At 41.2% G+C, this 20,851-nt stretch overlaps 1 protein-coding gene and 1 long non-coding RNA gene across 2 annotated transcripts in view; one reads left to right on the top strand and one right to left on the bottom strand.

Annotated features, from left to right (window-relative positions):
- drd2a (dopamine receptor D2a) overlaps positions 1–19,513 on the bottom strand; it is a 45,952-nt gene extending 26,439 nt beyond the window's left edge. The window contains exon 1 of the mRNA XM_070971199.1: positions 19,133–19,513. The gene's annotated coding sequence lies outside the window, so the exon portion shown is untranslated. The remainder of the gene's footprint in view (positions 1–19,132) is intronic.
- On the top strand, positions 8,954–10,167 carry LOC139336946 (uncharacterized). The gene is made up of 3 exons (XR_011602505.1): positions 8,954–9,507; positions 9,810–9,971; positions 10,069–10,167. It is a non-coding gene; the product is annotated as an uncharacterized lncRNA (long non-coding RNA).
- Positions 19,514–20,851: the final 1,338 nt, after the last annotated feature.

The following is a 20,851-nucleotide window of genomic DNA, read 5'->3' as shown; positions in this document are numbered from 1 at the left end:
AATTAAACATGGTGTGAAAGCGATGCTAAAAATGCTTCAAATGGACTATTGTCACTGAAATTATGTGAAAATTGTTGCACCATTTGCATCAGTTATTTGATGCACAATACAAGTGTGAGTGTGTGCTTTATTTATTTTGGCTTCAACTCTTGGACCTTTTTTCAGCCATTGTGGGAATGTGTGTTGGAGATCAGTGCTGCCAGTAAACTGGAGAACCATAAAATCATAAAATATGCAGCACAATCTGACATAGTAGTAGTACAAGGCCCTTTTCACCTTAAACGACTTTCCGTTCACCAACATACATATACAACTGTAAGGGAAAATAGAGGTGCACACAAATGAACACTGCACTGATTAAACATGGTACAACTAATGTTTGTAACTGTGCAATCCACAATTTCATTTACTGTGTTTTGTTCTTAGTATAATTGACAGACTGATAGAAAGGTTTCAATGATGTTCACTTGCTCGGGAAAAACAAGACTGCAGACTTTTTCTTTCATACAAGGTTTAAGCCACAAAAAGCCCTGCTGTAATGAAGCGTCTTGACAATATTTAGAATGATGGACTTGAAAAAATTCATTAAAAAAAGGCAGTCTGGGCTACAAGCATTCTTAATAGTTGTCCAGACAAACTGTCTGAAGCAGTTGCAAGAAATAACTGGAATGCTCTTTTACAGACTCTATTTTTCAGTACTGGTGATTTATTTATGGTAGTTTGGAAAGTTTACTGTGGGTAGATAACGACTTTGTGAGACAAAACGTGTAAAATAGCCACAAAATGTTCTAAATGCTTGGCAGGCTGGGACAGGAACACTTCGGTGCTTTTAGAGATATGTCTGTTTGGTGTTGAATCAGTGTTGGATGAAAAAATTGATCAATTTTACAACAGTGTATCCAGCATCGGATACGTAGACCCAAAGTATGTTCAGTCTAGCTCAGTCCAGAGACTGGAAGCAGGCTAAACTGTTAGAGTCAACACATATTAAATAGACTCGCGGATAGAAAACAAGGTGATGTTGTATAGTAAATCTCTTTGCCAACACAGCTAAAAACCAACTACCTGTGAAAACTGTGTGATACGGATTACATTTACATTGTTTAATCACATTGCATTACATGTTGTACTGTAGCAAGGGAACTGGCCACCCACTGACTGCAGAGAAGATATAAGGAATCAATAAAACTGTGTGTGTGTGTGTGTGTGTGTGTGTGTGTGTGTGTGTGTGTGTGTGTGTGTGTGTGTGTGTGTGTGTGTGTGTGTGTGTGTGCGTAAGCTGCAAACTTTAGCACTGCCCAGCTTTAAGCTTCCTTCCAGTAATAACCAGCATTACTGTATTATTAGCTAACTACATTATTATGTAACGTGACAGTTAGCAGTAACTTCCGGGGCTGAAAAATGATCATACAAATGTAGTACAAAGCTTGTATACTTTATTCTTTAAGTCCGAGAAAAAGACACTGTGCCTCCAAAAGTAGGCTAAAGAAAACATGGCACATTAAAAAAAAAAAAACTCATCAAACAGTTGGTTTGAACTTAGCTCTCCCCTCTCATTGGGTGACATTATTTAGCTCGCTAAACAAGAATTGTTTTAGATCATAAGCATGCTGAGAGCAGTTCATGCATCATGTATGTGGCCTTCTTTCCTTCATATTCATGTTCATGTGAAGGTTTTGTAAAATCAACCAGATGCTTCACAGAGAAGCAGCCACAGAGCATCCATCCCCCATCATTGAACAGGTTAAACAGTGCTGTGGCCAACCAGGAGACCTTTGAATTGCGAGCAGTTGACCTGTCCTGGATATAATCCTTAAATAGCCTGACCTCACTTTTTACCCACAATTCCTCAGTCTTGCATCTAACCGCATCGTCTTATTCCCGGGTGACCTCAGCAATGATCTATGAAAGTAGGAGGCATTATCTGGCCATCCTGGATTTCCACAGTACCGACAAGCCTTTTCTCTGCAGACTAGCGAGCTTCCTCGTGTCAACTGCCCAACAAAAACAGATAAGAAGCACAAGTGAGGGTGTTTGTCTTGTACCCAGTAACCAAGCGTCTTCCATGTACGGTTGGGCTGCTTCTTTTTCATCGGGTAAAGTGAACAATTTCACTCGGAGAATAAACAGCCCATGTCTGCTACACAAACATTTACAAAAGCACTGACAGGTTACGATACTTATAGAGATCAAAACGTCTGGTTTGCAAACATGTGTATTTCAACTGTATATATGTGTGTGTATGTGTGCATGCGAGCGTGTGTATAGATATAGATATATGGGGGTTTACTACTGCCATGTTATTGTTTGAGATTACTGCCAGCATATGATGGTAATAAGGAGCCACATAATAATTGCAAGGTACAATAATTTAGCTATGGGGCCAAAAAGAGGCGTGACTTAACTCAGTAATCATAACCATCCTAATTTAAAATAGTTAGCCGTAATTGCTTCATAATTCCCTCATATGTACACAAATTGCTGTTGTTTTTGTTTCCCTGTAACTATATTATTATACTGTAGTTGTAGTATTTAATATTCTAATTAGAAAAAACAGCATCATGTTTGGGCTGTAATCTTGCTGTCAGTAGACAAAGGTGATGCTACTCCAACACCGCTGCAGTGACATTGCTTCATACACAGAAACTGTTTTGTATTTGCAGTCAATTCTTCCATAGTATTTGTTTAATTACATGAACTCGCATCAGGCAGAGAAAAACTAATAATCAGGTCTTTTCCATGTCGCTGTTGAGCACTAATCTCATCCAATCATGCAACAGTGATACGGGCATCAGATTGTTAAACCTTGCAATAAACCGCACTGTTAATCTCACAATCAGCCCCATTTCATCAACAATTTAGTTGTATTGAATCACTGCTATTCTAGAGTCATGAAATTTAATTGTTAAACTCCCTTAAACACACAGAAACACACGCTCATGCATAGACACAGTTTCCTTCATTACAACACACGATACATCCCATTAGTGTTGTTTTGCTCTTTTCTCTCCTCTTATGTTCTTGGGCCTTCAGTGTGAAATGTTTAAAAGCAGTTTCAAAGAGCAACTATCCTGAGTGAAACCAACTGAAAGTGTCTACTAATAGCATATGAAATCAAATTTGTGTGGATGATCTATCGGAGTAATTGTCCTGTCTAAATTGATTACGCCTATTATTCACACCTGATTTCTCTCATGCACTGTTTGTGTAGTATCGTAATAAGCACATGGAGTTATAATGGTACAAATAGGGCATTTAGCTTTGCGACCCCTCTCCAGCTCGTGCAACATGAATTATTTTCCTAATTCCCAGTATCAGCCTATGCAAAGAGAAAGCAGACCCTCAAACTGATACCACTCTGTCAATACTGTCAAAGCGCTTGATTCTACCCTGCGATAGCCTTCATCCTAATTAGTTTTCCACCTGCCACAGCCCTCTTAGTCGCCAGGTCAAAATCATTGATGCCGGCAAATCAGTGACTATCTCGTGAATTTCTTGAAAAGTAGCTCCCTTTTGATGCTGTATGAGTGAAGGAGCAAGTCATCACAATTGTGGAGCCGCTTTCTACAGGCATGCTGTGTAGGTGGTAGCTGCTATGACTTTTAGAGTGCTGAAAATAAACCTGCTCATTCAGAGTAGCAATTACTGTGTCATTATCTTGCCATTGCAATTATGCCCCCTTTCTCTCTGTGCACTTACAGTTCCTAATATTCTCTTGTAACATGAGTTACTGTATTGGTAAAGGTGCGTTCAGTCCTGGCTTGCCTCCCATCTGAGATAGAGCAATAAATACTTAACATTAATAAAAGGAAAAATGGTGAATGATTGATAAGAAATATACATTATGCTGTTCTTTCCTTTTTATGTGGAACATAAAAAGCCTGTCTTGCATTTACAATCTGTTGCGCTGTCACAGGTAAACTAAGATCCTCATAAAACGACTACACTGTAAAACCTAACAGTACATGCTAATAAAAGAAAAGAGTTACAGTAACTCAAACTTTGAAAAAAGTCACGGTAACTCATTCACATAAATTTAACCAACTCAAAAGTGAAATATTGACGTAATAACTCGGTTGCTTTAAGTGAACTTAACGTTTTGGAGCATTCAAGTGTTGGTGATGCAACTCTGTTCATTCTCCCAACTCATTTTGATTAAGTTAACACCATTAGGGTTATAAAGAAATTTAAGTCCTGTCAATAATCATCTTTGCCTTGTACCATAACTATGTTAACCAATAAAGAATTCACGTAGAGCGACCAGTTAAAACATTTATTTGGTGATTTCTGTACATAATAGCCAACACAGCACTGCTCTTCTTCACTTTTAATTCAGAAAAAAATACTGCCACAGTCATCATTCCATCAAACATTTACCTCCTGAATGGAATTCAACCAGCAGTAAACGCGCAGTGCAGATACGTTATTCCACTCATTTTCCTCCCTTGGGATGACACTGGTCGGAATGGTCCGGACCGGCCGGACGATAGGTTCAACAGACTCTGCTGCTGCTGCTGGGGACCACCCACAGTGGCTCTACAATTCTTTCAAAACGTTGAAGTAAGTTTCCCAATTAGTGCTATCTGGATAAACTGGCTCACAGACTTGGGTCTAAACAGCGTCTTTCTCGCATGAAAAATATTAAAACTCTCACTGTATAAAGTGACACATTCACAGTTCTACAGAATTATGCTTTACTACTATTGCTGTCTGGTTGCTGTCAAATGGCAATAGCGATGCTAATTCGTTAGCCCGTCTATGGCGTTTTACATTATATGTTAGCATTGAGCTAGCGGAGTTTGTGCTGAGTGATAGCAACTATAGTGGCAGTGTGTGTAGGTTGTCTCTATGACGCTGTCTTTTTCCACACTTGAAGCAGTCAAACTATGTGTGTTTAAGACGGCACCTGGATAACTCCGCCATCAACTGCGTCAGCCTATTTTTTTATGTATGTTTTGAACCGACGCCGCGGACCCTGGGACCGAAGCCTGATTGGATATCTGGCGGCGTAATCAGAGGAAGTGGCGCTAACGACTGCGGCTGCACTGCTCTCCTCTCAGCCCCACCTGAGCTCTGCTTCTCACCAGGTAACTTCACTTTCTTGCGATATATTTCTTATTTGGTACGTTTGTTGAGCAAGCTCTTTGTTTGTCAGGCTGTTTGACTTAAGTATATGCGTATGCGCTGGTGTGCGGGTTATTAGCATTTCAAACTTTATGCAGAGTCCTAGCCATAGCCTAGCTTGATTAAAAAAAAATAACCGTCGTGATTTTTTGAAACCTGTTGAAGAACGACGGCTGCCGAGTGCCAGTGTACAGCATATGTTAGTTGTATGTATATATGTGTGTTAGTTTCCAGGGCTTCCATGTAGGAACGTTATTGTAACGTTAATGTAAGAACCCTGAAATTGATTAAGCAGAGCCCAGACTCCATTTGGCGCTTCAGTGAGGGAGAAAAAAAGAAAAAAACAGACAACTTAGTTCTACAGTGGACAGAAAAAACGAGTTTACCCATACTCAGCCAACTTCAAGATAGATTGTTTGCTTTAAATATGTGGAAATGTAAGCTGTGTTCGTTTTCCAGCTGCTCTAAAATACAGTTACTGAGACATTACAGACTCAACCATGGCCAATTTTCGACGGTTTCACCTCTACCTTGCCTGTACACCAGTTGCATGTGTACATTTAGTACTTTCAATTCACTCAAAGTCCATTTGTCCCGAAGTCATTCAGCTAGAAGAGTGGTAGGTGGTGATAGTCCTGATTTGATGACTGATCGAGCATTTCATTGCCCTGTTTGTGAATTTAAACAGCCATTTGTTGAGAGGGAAATGTACATTCATCTAAGGGGACATTTAAGGAAAAAGGAAATGGTACCTTGTCCATTTACGGCTTGTAAGTTTAAAACAAATGTTTACTCCACATACAATGCACACAAATGCAGAGAGCATCAAAATGCATCAGACTATGATGTAGCAGTTGTAGTGCAAAGTGTTCCAGATGTTTCCCATAGTGACCTGGAACGTGACTCTGTGGAGCAATCACATGATGATGGTGGTGATGATGATGCTGCCCCAGTAACAGGTATCAGCACTGAGGGATTAGCAGAGCAGTTACAGTACAATCTGGCTGCTTTCTTTTTGAAAATGCAAACAATTCTTCATGTATCACAGATGGCAATACAGGAAATTATTGACCACATTGATGAGTTGTTTTCACTGTCAGAACCAATCGTCAGAGAAGCTGTGATCAAAATACTGAAAAAACATGACTGCACTTTCACTGACTCACTTGTAAGTGAGATTGTCCAGGCAGTTTCAGAGAGCAATGTTCTACACAAATCTATTACCTCTGAGGGACCGCTGTCAACAGCTAAGAGGAGAAAATCTTACGTTGAGGAAAAGTTTCCATATGTTAAGCCTGTTGAATACCTAATTGAGTCATCACAGCACACCTACATGTATGTGCCTGTTCTTACATCCTTACAGCAGTTGTTGCAAAAACGTGATGTACATGAAAAAGTGAAAGAAAGCACACCACATGTGCCTGGACAGTACTTTTCCCATTGTGATGGCTCCCACTATCGGGAAAATCAGCTTCTTTCAGATGAGGGTGATAAATTATCAATAATTCTCTATGTTGATGATTTCGAAATTGCAAACCCTCTCGGAACGTCAAAAAAAATTCACAAAGTATGTGGTGTGTACAGGACATTGGCTAATATACCAGCTAAGTATCGCTCAGTCCTCCATTCTACCCAGCTGGCTCTTTTGTGCAACTCAAATGATGTACGACAGTTTGGATATCAAAAGGTTTTTGCACCCCTCTTGGCTGACCTCAAAACACTTGAAGAAGTGGGTGTCTACATTGAAACATTTGGTGACTGTCTCAAAGGCACAGTCTACTCTGTTGTGGCCGATAACCTTGCAGCCCATGGGCTAGCTGGTTTTAATGAGAGTTTCAGGTCAACCTATTTCTGCAGATTCTGCCTTGCCACCCAGACAGAAATGCAGAACTCGGATGCAGTGACTGGTGGATTTGAAATGAGAAGAAAAGATTCCCATGATTATCTGGTTCAAGAATTACAGACAAATGAAACTGAGGACAATTATGGTGTAAAACGGAGTTGTGTTCTGTCTGACCATCTCTCCTTCTTCCATCCCATTACAGGATTTCCGCCAGATGTCCTCCACGATTTGTTTGAAGGAGTGGTCCCCGTGGAGCTGGCACACTGCTTGAAAGGTTTGATTTCAAAAAAATATTTCACGTTGGAGGAGCTGAATAAAGCAATTCTCTGTTTTCCCTACCAGCATTCTGATAAGGTTGACCGTCCTCACCCAGTTCCTCAAAATTTTGCTTCTCGGGGAACAATTGGTGGAAATGGGCACGAGAACCATACTCTTCTTAGACTGTTACCTGTTCTCATTGGCTTCAGAGTGCCAGAAGGGGACAAAATATGGGAGGTCCTAATGGAACTAAAAGATATCGTTGAGCTTGCTGTTTGTCATAGTTTCACAGATGATACAATTCAGTACATGGCCAGCAAGATTTTAGATCACAGGCAACTCCTTCAGGAAGTGTTCCCCAACTTAAGATTGCGACCAAAGCATCATTACATCGAACACTATCCTTTTCTCATAAAGTGCTTTGGCCCTCTTGTGCATCTCTGGGCAATGAGATTTGAGGGGAAGCACAAGGTTTTTAAGAAAATAGTTCGTGACACCAACAACTACAAAAATGTATTAAAAACCTTGGCAGAGAGACACCAAAACATGATGGCCTTCTACCTGTCATCACAGAGATTTTTCAAGCCACCAGTACAGACTTCAAACGTGCAATCCATATTTATTGAGTCATTGCCTATTGATACACACCCAGTACTGTCAAGCATCACAGACGGCAGCAGTGTATATGGCACAAAACAGGCAACCATTCAAGGCACAACCTTTGTTGTAGGCATGTTTGTATGTAGTGGGTCACATGCTGCCTTGCCCAAGTTTGAAGAGATCAGAAACATATTGCTTATTGGAAGTGACATCTTCTTTCTGTTGAAAGACTATGAGACATGGTATGTTCAGCATTTGCGGTTGTATGAGCTAACAGATGATAAAAGCAAAAGCCATTCTGTGAAATCTCTGAGTCAGCTAACTGATCAAATGCCACATATTGCATACAAAGTTTCAGGCAGGCTGATTCTAATAACTAAACACTTCATTCCAGTGACTGAATGAAAGAGCAACACTGATGATCTTTGGACCCTCACCCTTCTATGAAGAGAAGTTCACCCGTGACAGAGTGAGTAAAGGTGATGTCTACTGTGAGCCACAATTATAGGCTCATATTCTTTGTATGCATCCTAAAAGTAAGAAAATTATTAGCTGGACTACATGTGTGTTTAACTTGCTGTACAACATAAAAAGAATGTCCTCAGTGAATATACCCATATGTGTAAGTAGTTTAGCCACTAGTGGAAACAAGAGCATTGACATATTTTTTCTTCTTCTCTTTGTATGTTTCAGGCTTCCCCAACACTGGAGAAATGGAAGCAAGTGATGTTCTCAAACTTAGGGTCATTCTTGATGATGTCAATGCTGAGAGGCTCATTCTGCCCTCCCGTCCTGAAACTGTAAATGCCCTCATATTTGAGGTGAAAGATAAGTTGAATCTGGCCTTTGACTTTCGCCTCCAGTTTCAAGACCCAGAGTTTGACAATGCCCTTTGCAATTTAGTTAACATGGAGGATTTACCTGCAAAGGCAACTGTTAAGATAGTTCGAGTTATTGAGTCAGATCTGAGTTCAACTAGCACAGATGACACTGTGTTACTGTCTGATAATACAGACTCACCAGAACGGCTTTGCCGTTGGCCAGCTACCTTTGTTGTTCCAAGTTTCTCGTATGAGGTTGAGTATACTCTAAAAGAGGGCAACTCTACCTTTATGCAAGAGGGAAAAACTGTCAGGTTGACCAGGGATCAAAAGCACAACATACTGGATGTAATGGCTGCTGAAATATATAAGCACAAAGCGTATCCTAGTACCAAACAGATTGGGTTGGCTGCAGAAGCTCTCGTGAGCAAACACCCGTGTTTGAAAGAAACTGGATCAGAAAGAGGCTATGAGGGCTGGCAGAACAGTTTGCGATTTAAGATGGGAAACTACAGAACGAAACTGAGCAGAGCTGGCATAAAGGATGTGGCTGTGAATGCAGGAAAGCGTAGCAGGACAAACCCTGAGGGTGCAGCATCCAGGGCCAGAATTAAAAGACCCAGAAGAGGAGAAATTAACTTCCTTCCCAACTATCCCCATGGAGAAACAACGCAGTCACTTGAGACCCAAAGGCTGGCAGTTGTCGAGCAGTTCAAGAAGTCCTCGATGGAAAGAGACATGATATCCATCCACCAACATATGCAACGCACCTTTGCACTCAGGCGTGAAGAAATAATCAATTCAGCTCCCCCAGTTGCTGTACTAAAGGAAAGATGGCCTGCACTGTTTTGTGAAGCACAAGTGAGTTAAAAAAAGTAGTTCTATTTGTTATGTTATGTTGTTTTGTCTGAATATCATTTGTTGTTGTTTTTTCTTGTCTATACACAACATCCATTGCACATCTGCCCGTTTTGGGAGCAGGATCCCTGTCTCTCACTGAGATCCTCCTCTGATTGGTCATGAGAGTTTTTCTTCTGTCAATGTGAGGATCAAAGGGCAGAGGATGTTGTAATGATGCTGTGTGAAGAGCATTGAGACAAACTCTCTTTAAAATGGGATATATAAATAAACTTGTCTTGCCATGTCTTTTGTTTTTCATGCAGCTCTACAGTGAATTCCATAGGATCACAAATCTGAATCTGCCATCTACATTCTATGCTGCACTTGACAAGTATACACCTCAGCTGCTACAGCTCTACAAAAAGAGGAAGACTGGCAGTTTTGGACAGAAGATGGAAGCTGTTATGATGGCATTTGAAGAACAGGTTTTTGTTTTTTTTAATTATTTCATGCATTATGTTATTGAATGTTGAAAGAGCAAACACTAACATTTCCTATGCATTTCCTGTCTTTATGCAACAGGACAAAAATGACATCTGTGCAGCTCGAACAGCAGCCCTGGTCGGCCTACCACACTATTTAAAGGAGGATTCATCAGACGTGTTCAGAACATGCAAGGTGTGTTCTTGACATCCAAGCATGCAAGGGTCACTTTCCTTTTTTAATATGTGGTTCAAATTAAGTCTCATCATGCGCAAGATTAATTTAACAGATTGGTTTACTTTCCGGAACTCCACTCACAGGATACAGTTGGGGGAAAGTCACTGTTGATTCACAAGACTGATTATGGGGATGTCATAGATTCATGTCAAAAGAAACCATCCCTTTAACAAATTTGATTTGTAAAATTGTACAGTACATGACACATCCCTTTCTCTGTTTTCAGGAAGAGCTGGAAGCCGCCCAGGAGGGAGCATTGGCTCTGGTGGCAGTAGTGGACGAGGAGGAGGTGCTTCAAGTTCCCTTTCAAACACAGCAAGTGTTGATTGTTCTTGAAGACATGGTGGTCATGGCACATAGATCCTGGACAGATGCACTGGTGCTTTTGTTTGCATTGGTGTATGCACTGCATTTGCAGTACCCAGAGAAGCTCAGTGGCTTCTTCGAGTTCATCCAGGTCATCCTCCTTGACCTAGATGATGGCAGGAGGCAGCTCAGGCCTAAACTACTTGCCTTAAAAAATGAGCTAGAGTAAAGTGCCAAAGGAAGGCTGTAGTTGTTTGTAAATGGTAATACAACAAAATAACTTGTTGCTGCCAGTTGATTTATATTGTTTGCACAGAAATGGTTGTGTATGGTTAATAATTGTATTATGCATATGGTGTTACCACTGTTCAGGTAATATGATACTGGTGTATGCACTCAATTTGAAGTACAGTACCTGGAGAAGCTCAAGTTCATTCATGTTATCCTCCTAGACTGTATTATGGCAGGAAGCAGCTCAGGCCTTAACAACTGGCCTTAAAAATGAGCTGGAATAAAGTCCTAGATCAGTGGTTCTCAAGTCCAGTCCTCAAGACCCCCTGTCCTGCATGTTTTAGATGTTTTCCTGCTGCAACACACCTGATTCAAATGATCAGCTTGTTATCAAGCTCTGTAGTGGCTTGATAACAAGCTGATCATTTGAATCTGCTGGCTCTGAATTTATTTTGTCTGGACATTCATATTTGTATGGTGTCATTTCTGTTAAGACGAGCCTGTACTGTGACCTCAGAGAGGCAGCTCTGTTTTGATTGTGGTTATTTAGTAACTAAATAAATCTTGATTGTGACGCACATTCTGAGTTTGCATTGTGTTAATTGAACAAATTGTATTGATTCCCTCAAATGAACTGAGTTGTCAGAACTAGAATGTAATAGTTAATGTGGTGAGGGTAAACAAAGTAGCTCAACTTAAAGGGTAACATTTAATTGCATGAGAGCCATTTAAGTTTTGTTATTTGATCCTGATCAATTCAGTTAACACATTTTAAAGTTGTTTATTGAACTGTTACATATAAGTATAAAGTACTTATTAGTTTTAAGTTCATTAACTGAGTGGAATGATAATTTTAACTTAATTTACCCAAGTTACCATGACAATGAATGTTTGATTTCATATAACTTAAACAGCTCAACTACAGAAAAATATTTGATTTAAGTTAGTAAACTTAAATGGTTCAAGGCAATCGGTTTCCTCAAATGGTTTGAGTTCAACTAACTTATCGGGTTTTACAGTGTACAGTAGTCACAGTTCGAAAGAGCCTTTATAACTATGATTATAAGCCAAATCCATCTTTTAATGAAAGAAAAATAAGAAGACACAGCATTGTGTTATTTCAGGACGCCGACCTCCCTCTCTTGACTTGTAAAAAAGTACCACAGGGACCACTCTGTCATTTATTTGATCGACATATGCAATAACCTGCATCACTGGAAATAGCATTCAGAGTACAAATTTTAATGCTTACAAGGGACTTTTCACTGAGGAACTGCTGTCAGAAAGAGGTGAAAACAAATGAAATATTGAAGACCCTCCAGGAAATCTCGAGTCAGGTCATTTTGAGAGAAAGGAAAAGAGGGATATAAGGGGCTGAATAAGAGGCACTTGTGCATCATCCACAAAGACAAAAGCCCTTAGGGTACAGAGTCCTACCTATGCATCAATGTTATTGATACAGTAAGACATAAAGGTTATTGTAGTGGTGATTTCAGCCATTACCTACTCAAATCAGGCCATTCGGGTAAAAATGGTAAAGCAGTCTCCCACTGGAAGGAGAGCAGAGGTGAGGGTTGGCAACAAGCCTCCATCAACCTCATTAGGTCGTAGGGAAGGTCCAACCTAACAACCAGTCTTGTCTCTTGTGAGGCTGCATACTGCACACACACACCTGCCTGCTTTTCCATTATAAACCATGAAACACACAGACACACAACAGATGCAGGTGTGCGCACACATAAACATGCACACACAGCGTCACCGCTCTCGCTTTTTCCCGACACGCCTTGTCTGCTCAACAGAGGCTTGTAAGCCCCAGGTAAATCAAGCACAAGGCCCCACTGTGCCTGTCTGCAGCTGCAGTTGTTCATAAAAAAAAAAAAAACTGAGGTTAATAAAACTGTGGTTTTCCTGCCTTATCATCTCAGCGCTTTATATCCTGCTTATCCTACACTGACCTGGATGATGCTGTTGGCCGTGGTGGGAGAAGAGATGCAGTGAAGCAGACAGATTCTGTGCATCAGCGATTAGCAGATTCAAAGCAGTAGTGTCAATATTAGCTATATACAATGTATTCTCCCTCCTATTATAGCACATAAGTTGTGACCACACCATGTGTCACACAGCCAAACCTCCCAGCCCTCAGTCGGGAGGTGCAAATGCTGCATAATTTAGTTGCTTTTCTTGTCCTTTAACAAGACTGTGGCCAGCCGAAATATTTGCAGCAAAGCTGTCAGCTTTAATTAATTGTGGACATACAGGGTTGCATTCACAGGAAGAGGAGTATGACCCACACAAATCTCAGTCACTAATGAGTTACTATTAGCGGCAGCCAATAATATCTTATCTTATTTAAAAGTCTTCTCTCTTCCACAAAAGTACAAATGTTCTCATCAATGAAAGTTTCAGTATCTGCGTCAGATACTCTTGACTTAACACATTCAAATGTAGGGGCCTGTCATACAGGCGAATACGACTTAGTATATGTCAACCGTGTCTTTCCTTTTCCAAGTGAAAATGGGATTTTGTAGGATAATGAGTGTATGTGTCATATTTCGTGGCCACAGTGTAGAACCCAACGCGCTATAATCAGATTTTGAGCAGCTGCCGCCATCAGTTCTGCAACCACAAAATCAACAAGACCACAGTAGGACTTGAGATGCAACAAGCTCACGTGGGCAGATGGATTGGTAGTGACAACAGAGGCCATACTCTTGTCTCATGGTTGTCACTTTTACCAGGTATGTGAAAGAGATCCAGTTTTTTCTCCATTTGCTCTCAAAGTGCTCTGTGATCAGGTGTGAAAGAGGAGAAAACCTGTCCACAATTTCTAGGAAAGATTACATTGCTGATTTGTAAGAGTTTGAAAGAATACATCAAGACGCAATCAATCACTGCTCCCACCGAAATAGCCAGGTACGTCTCAAAAGTGGTGGTTTTGCAGGGTCTATCATGTACGAGCTTTAAGTGATTGGAACTGAATGAGCTATGGAGCTATGTGTAATAACATTAAATTAGTCAATAGGATTCACCCTAAAAACAGACATTAGAGGATCCCTTGCACTAGTAGTACGCTTCTTTCCAGGAAAAAGAAGATACTGAATACTTGAGCTTTATGGTTGCAGCCTCTTCAATGGCATCACGCATGATGATGATGCAGAGCTTCTATATGTCACTTAAAATGAACCAAAGTCCCTGTAACATTAGCACAAAAATGCCAACTGCAGACACAGAAAAGCATGAGCATCCCACTAGAGCTATGTTTCTGGCCATCTGGCAAACTTAAGTTCGCAGCTTTTTCATCCATGATTTGACTTCCAAATTTTAGAGCAACGAGATGCTCGCTACTTGATGACCTCCTCTACTAGCCACTGGGTTCCCTCATTTCTCCGATGGTAGCCAGGTAGTGTAGATTTAGCTAATCTGAGTTTTTCTGCAGGAAATGGCTGCCTACGGTACTGTGTGGGGAGTTAGTGAGAAGCACTGGCAAGCTACCATTCAGTCTACACCAGATAATCAAAGCAATGAGCTAAAAGTGGCTACAAGCGTAATGGAACTGCAGGATTGGTTAAATCTCAGCGGGTTCTGCGCTATGAGCAAACAAACCAGGAGCCATTTGATTCATTGATAATGTGATTTTGATCAGTTACTGGGGCTTCAAATTTCATAGTCTAGTGTTTTTGTTTTGAACATACTACTGCTGCTGTTTGCCCTGCAATCGACTGGCGACCAGTTCAGGGTGTACCCCGCCTCTCGCCTGTTGAAGCTGGGATAGGCTCCAGCCCCCCCGCAACCCCGAAAGGGATAGGCGGTATAGAAAATGGATGGATGGATGGATACTGCTGCTGTACCTCATAAGATGTTGCCATTATGAGCACAGAATTAATAGCAGTGAAGGATGGGAAGAAACTTCTAATATCTCACTTCTTTTATCCATTGCTGCTGATTATTTCAAAGCTGTGGCTTTCGTTTTTCAGAGATTAGTATTTGCTAAGAAGGCATGCTTTTGGACAATAATTCATCAAAGTTGAGACCAAAAGGTCATACAGATCTTACAGCATCTATGCTTGCTTTGCTCACCAAACAAAAGGCTCCCAGACTATTGAGGAAAATGTCAGAGAAGCTGCCACTGAAAGGTTCTTCAGTACAACCCCAACTTTTATTCGGCACTTGACACAAGCGGTTGAAAAAAGAAATTGTTTGATGTGACGCACCAGTCATCACCCCACTTCATCTCACTTTCACCTTTTAATTTTTGTCCTTTTCAAGGACGGCCAAAAAAAAGAGCTTTTGAGTGAGTGGTGTAAATAATTTTTCTTTCCATGCCCCGAGGATCTGTGTGTGTGTCAGGCACCATCTGCTGGAGTTGGAATGATCTGGAAGTAGTGCTACTCATTTAAAGTCTACAGAGAGACACTCTTGAATGGAGCACACATTCCCATTTCAGAGTATTCAGACCAAACACTCTACACAGCAAGATAATTGGGAAGAAATTTCATCTCTCCTGGGGACTTCCTTTCTTTCTTTCTACTTTTGCTATCAATCCGCCTTCCTTCACCTCTCTTCAAAAAGTCACTCTATCCATTGTCTGTCATCCCACTAGTCCAGATTTTTCACTGGAACATTCAAAGAATTCCCTTGTGAACCTGGATGTAGTTTTTAAAGCCATTTACCTCTGATGTTTTCACAAGCTCTACAGGAGCCAGAGCCAATTAGGACCTTCTCTGCCCAGTGACATTCATTGTGTATGTGTGTCTGCATGCAGTTCACATGTGCGTTCATGCACACATACGGCGCCGTGCAAGAAGGTGCCTGATATTCTCTGACAGAGTAGCATAACTGTGGCTAAAGCACTTTCACATCTCTCAGGGGAAAATATTGTCTGCGTGTGTGTGTGTGTGTGTGTGTGTGTGTGTGTGTGTGTGTGTGTGTGTGTGTGTGTAGCTCCACAGCAGCTCAATGAGGTAGTCATGGGAAGGTTCACTGTTCTTTCTACGCACGCTGAGCGTTGACTGCCTGTTGCTCATACTTCAAAAGACCAAAACCAATGGGCTGTTTTTCTAATTAAAAATATGTGATGATGTATTTCTATCCAGCAGAGCATTCGGTGTGCAGAAGTTATTTTGGTGTGCTTTTAACGGCTAAGCAGTCACTTGGCAACTTTGTGAATTTGCATGCGGCGTGCATTCCAACTCTAACGATGAATTTGTGGAGGTGTTACTGATATTCAAATGTTATCAACTGCACAACAAATACAATACAATATGTGCATACCTCACCATGTAACTGCTGCAGGCTCTCAAAAATAAAATAGCAAATATAATTTATGTTAAAATAATAATATTCAGTGACACACAACAACAACAACAATACCCATGCACTGCAACAAAATACTTGCACTCACACTAACACTTCTTACTTATACATAATGCACCACGCTGTTTATATACACCATAGATCGATATGTTACATGGACACACCATTAATGCACAGACAGACCAAACAGCTGACATAACTTTCTCTGCATATAACTGTAACCTGGAGCATAACCAGATCATGATGGATCTCCTATTGGCTTTTGGACCTAATTGGCTCCTCCACCCTTTCAGTGATGATGCTGGTCCCTGGAGTGTTGACGTATTTGACATGCTGGGGAATGGGTTTCAGGAGAGAGAGAATGTAGGCCAGTCCAATACATCCACAGAGAGCCAATACAATTAAATGATTTACTTGTCAAAACACAATGGGGCTGCTGAGCCACATGACCACCGTACGTACTCTAAGACATGCAGGAGGAACTGTAATGGTGTTTTGGAGCTGGTGGGCTGTCACATGTGCTTTATAAAATCCTACTGAGATGTACAATAATTACACTGCTAGTTAGAGGAGGCTTTGCTTACACTGTCTGTGATTTGGAGACCATTTTGAGCTTCCAGTTAGGATGCTATAGTTAACTATTTATACTCCACCTTGGCTCACTCATGTTTCAGACAGAACCATGCTCAAAGGTCAGTGAAGCTCCCATGCTCATCCTTTTTTTTGGATTTTTCTGGTCTGAACAAAGTTCCTGCTCAGCTCATCTGTCAATCATGATTAGAAGGTGTTTCCAGTCCTCGTCATTTATATGCTTTAATGTTATTGAAATCCTCATAAATACTTTATTAGGTATCAAGGTATGCAAGATTTACTAAACATTTACTTTAGGAGTTTCTAATGGCCCAGTGCTGAAAAGCCATGATGCCAAGAGTTTCCCTTTTGTACACTGTGTAGCCTTTTTTTTTGTTGTTGTTACCATCCTTTAAATTCATCCAATTTGGGACTTAGTTTGGAGCACACTTGCACCGTCCCAGTCAGGCACAAATGGGATTTCTCGGGCAAAAAAGCTTTCAGATGTTTAATAAGCGAGGTTGTGATTTCACAGACTGGATGAAATTTAGGTGCCAGAATCCCACAAACAAACAGCATTTGTTTGGGTTTGTAAGTGGATTTAATAAGCACAGGCTGCGACACAGTGTGTGTTTTTGTTGAATCCATGTCATTTCTCTTGGGAGCAGTGTGTTGAATTCAAATGCCACTATTGACTGACCAGCTGTATCAAGTGATTTGGCTTTAAACCCCTTAATTATTCTGCAAATAATGTGCCTTATCCGGTTAAAGACCATGTAATGCCTTAATGTAAATATGCTCATGTAAGGCAATTACTGAATGTAAAGCAATAGCAGATCTGCATATAGCTTGCTCTGGAATGGAGTCCTTGTTGGTTATATTGCTTCCTCATACTAATTAAAGTCATTCATGCTGAGATAAATATGTGTTTTAAAATGGACAATGGCCTGAAAGTGAGATTTGATTCAGTGAAGATGTCTGTGTCAAACAGAGCTGCATCAGGCAGCTTTGGCAAGGCTGTTTTCCTCACAGCAAGGTTCGACAGATCAGAGACGTGAAGGTGCAGAATCTATATGGATGAACATCGTGTCCACAGACTGCCGCTGGATAGTCAGAACATCCAGTCTGAGCAGAAACCTTCATATTTAACTAAAGATGCTTTCACTTGGGATTAGCTGTCCACTTTCCTCCATTAGGAAAGCATTCAAATTGATAATTCTGCCCATGAGGAGTTGACATAACCAATTTTCCATGTCATATAAAACCTGACAGCATCCTTTTTATTGACAACACCAATTTGCTAACTGCTACAAGCATCGAGCTGTCCAGAGGTCCATGCCTGCTGATTTACAGAATAGCTGCGGACCAAATGTCAAAGCACTTTTTTACTGGAGGGGCGGTTTCACATTTCTCTGCTCTTTACCTTGTTTTCAGTTATTACTGACTCATTAAAAAGTGGATATAGCTGAATATCAGGATCAGTAACATCATGACAATTAGTCTTTGTCACGCGTCATTTGGAAAATGGCAAACTTAGCAGGTAGGTTGCATAAAGATCTCAAAGGAAAGCGCACTAAAATACTGTAAATCTGCAGTGAAGTTTGGTGGGGCCAAGCTAATCTATTTCCACAAAGATAAAACAGTGCAGCAACACCAGACTATACATATATTTATACAGGCGGTTAATATCCTAACAAGCTCACAATAAACTCTACAGAGTTTAAAGCTGCAGATAAACCACCCCGTTTTTTCTACATCTCCTCTTGATTGCCTGCCGTTGATAACTTGATCGAGCTGCTCAGCGGGTGTTGATAGGACACAGAACGGAATGTGCAGCCAGAGCAGCCGTCACCTGCCCGGCACGAAGCGCTGTGCCGAGGACGCGCTGCCTCTGGAGAACGGAGAACCCAGCACTAATTACAAACTGGAACGCACAAACACATCTGAAATCAGCGCTCCGTGGGTAATCTCGACTCAGCCGCACTGCCAAATCTCAAGGATTAAACTGCGGCTCACTTTGAACACTTTGACGAAGCTGGATGACGGGAGAGAGCAAATGTTTGCTTTCAGTTGTTTCACAGCAAATGCAAATCCGGATCAATACTGTAAACAACTGACCTGTTAAACTAATAAATCCTCTCTGTACTGCACACCTTGTTGACGCGCGGTGAGTGTGCTTACGCGCGCAGTCTCTGGCTTAATTCACAGACACCGACTCAAAGTGTTTGCTGGGAAACGTTAGGATGAAGCGGTGAATGGTCCAGCAACAGCAAATTCACCTTGAAAGTTAATATGTCCGGAATCACACCCAATAAATCACTTTGTAGCCCCCGAAGCTCTCATTAGACAGGCTGCACTGGACCACAGATCCCAGCTGCGTAGAAATACTGTTACATGTAGACCTTAGGGCAATTCATAGGGCAGCAGACCGATTGAGGCTATAAATTATCTTGTTTATTTGCCAAGTTTGGCGCATCACACAGAAGACAAAGAATTGTCTTACCTTCACGCCATAAGTTTGACCGAATCTTTGTTTTTACAGGCACCGACTGTTAAATCCAAGAGCATCCACAGTTAGCTCCCTCTGAATCCTTCATTTGCTCTGCACATGGTTTACTCTTTAGAAATTAACCGAGTCTGTGCAGCAGCTCGGGTACGAGGCATTAGTACAGGCTGTTAGGGAAAAACTGCACTGATGAGAGTCAAAAAATAAAAATATTAAAACTGCTTTAAAACAGTAACTTTCTCCCGGATGTGAAGCGAAAACCTAGAGGGATGATTTTCCTAAATGCCGGTCTTCAGAGAAGTGAAGCAAAAGCTTTAACTGTGCGGTGTCCGTCTGGGGTCCAGGAGCTTTACGCACGGAGTTACCCTCGGTACTGACGGAGGCAGGAGACGCGGCGATTGCAAAGAACTGTGGAAAAATCAAGGCGGGGTTACATCTGTTTAAATCAGGCACGTATGTTTCCTCTACTGTTGGCATGGGTGAAACCTTAACTGAGCTGCCTTATGTTTGCCTCACATTTCCTACACTTTCGACTTTGCGCCTCGGGCTGCGCTTTTTCGTAATTAGTGAGAAATGAAAAAAGGTACAATGTTGATGCAAAGTATTTCACAGTCTGGTGGTATAGACTGCACGAGATGCGAAGGAGAAACATTTTGAACTCACATTCATGTTAAGGCCTATGATAGACTTTGCGCGTTAGTGCAAGACGTGGAAAATGGTAATGAAGTGAGAAATTAAAGAAATAGGTAGACTGTGGTGGACACGTGCTTATATTAACAAATCTCTCTCTCTCTCTCTCTCTCTCTCTCTCTCTCTCTCTCTCTCTCTCTCTCTCTCTCTCTCTCTCTCTCTCTCCTTGTCTTAGAAAAGCAATAATCAGTTTGTTTTTTTCTCCATTAATGAACCCTGTCGTTCTTTAGTAACCGACATGTCAGACCTCAGGGCTCTGCTGGCTTTCAGTCGTGTAATCAGGGGTTTACACATGAGATTCTCTGTGAATGCAATTAACTAGCGGGAAGGATAGAAACCAGTAGTATTTTGTGCCCCCCTGAGGACAAGCACTGAGACACAGTGTATCTTGAATTTCACATCACACCACTGAGATTTATTTCAGCCTGTATACTTGAGATGCATCCAACGTAAATTAGACAAGGACCACCTGCCTCAGTGTCCAGAAAGACAAGCGCAAACCAGGAGAAGAGCAGTTTGATGACTGGCTTAATAGTTTTCAAACAGACCCATTTTTGACCTTGTTGCCTTGAAATTGGCTGTCAGAGTAAATCCAGGTGTCTGTGAGAGGACGAGAGGACTTATCACACTGCAAATGTTTGTTTTTGTTGTTTGAAGTGTGTCAGAAATAGCACAAGAGCTTTTCACATGTTTTAGCACTGGCTTTCTCTCTGTAAGCAGTGTTGATTGTTGTGCCTGCATCCACCTGGCGAGCAGCAGGGTTACACTGATCATCATCTCTCATGGATGGTTTTATGGTATAAATGCCTGCCACACAAGTTCATCTCAGTGTGATCAGCATTTGTGAAAATGTCTCGTGGCGTTACATCACCTTGCTCCAGTTCCTCATACAGGTGAGACAACCTGGCTAATATATGCTACAACACGATACAATCAATAGAATACCTTATTCTCATTACCAGGCAATAAAAAGATGCCAAGCAGAGCACTTCACTTTTCTGTATGGTCAGGGCTTCTCTGTGAGAA

Source organism: Chaetodon trifascialis, chromosome 9 (assembly GCF_039877785.1).
Source record: "Chaetodon trifascialis isolate fChaTrf1 chromosome 9, fChaTrf1.hap1, whole genome shotgun sequence".
Lineage (NCBI taxonomy): Eukaryota > Metazoa > Chordata > Actinopteri > Chaetodontiformes > Chaetodontidae > Chaetodon > Chaetodon trifascialis.
Note: the sequence above shows the minus strand (reverse complement) of the source record. Positions and strands in the feature narration are given on the sequence as shown.